The sequence below is a fragment of the Equus przewalskii genome, chromosome 29 (genome assembly GCF_037783145.1).
Source record: "Equus przewalskii isolate Varuska chromosome 29, EquPr2, whole genome shotgun sequence".
NCBI classification, from domain to species: Eukaryota; Metazoa; Chordata; class Mammalia; order Perissodactyla; family Equidae; genus Equus; species Equus przewalskii.
Genome location: NC_091859.1, coordinates 46,556,492 through 46,556,980, shown reverse-complemented (window position 1 = coordinate 46,556,980; position 489 = coordinate 46,556,492).

The following is a 489-nucleotide window of genomic DNA, read 5'->3' as shown; positions in this document are numbered from 1 at the left end:
TGCCTGTGTCTCCTTGGCCACCCAGAGGGTCCTCTTACTCTGTCCAGTACCCAGGTCTCCCACATGAGGGGCCAGTCCTGGTGCCAGGGGATCTACGGCCCTCGGGGCCACTTCATCAGGCCCTTGATTGGTGCCTGGCTGTCCATCCCCCCCAGGCCTCAGGGATGGTCTTGGGGCTAGCACAGCCCGAAAGGAAGATCCCCCTCCTTGCCCAAGCAGCCCCTGAGCAGAAGGTGGCCACCTCGGGGCACATTGCGAAGAGAAGGCAGTTCCCATAATGAGAGATGGTATTGGTCATTTGTGTGACGCCCCCCCCACCTCAAGAGTCCAGAGAGACAGACTGAGTGGGAGTAGCTAGAGGATGGGGTCAAGACTTGCTGATCTTGTCAGATGACAGTGGATGGGATGGAGTGGGAGGGTCTGGGAGGGAGATCCTGAGGAAGGTGGGCTCCCCAGAGAGCGAGTGGCCTCGAGAACTTGGGAAACGGC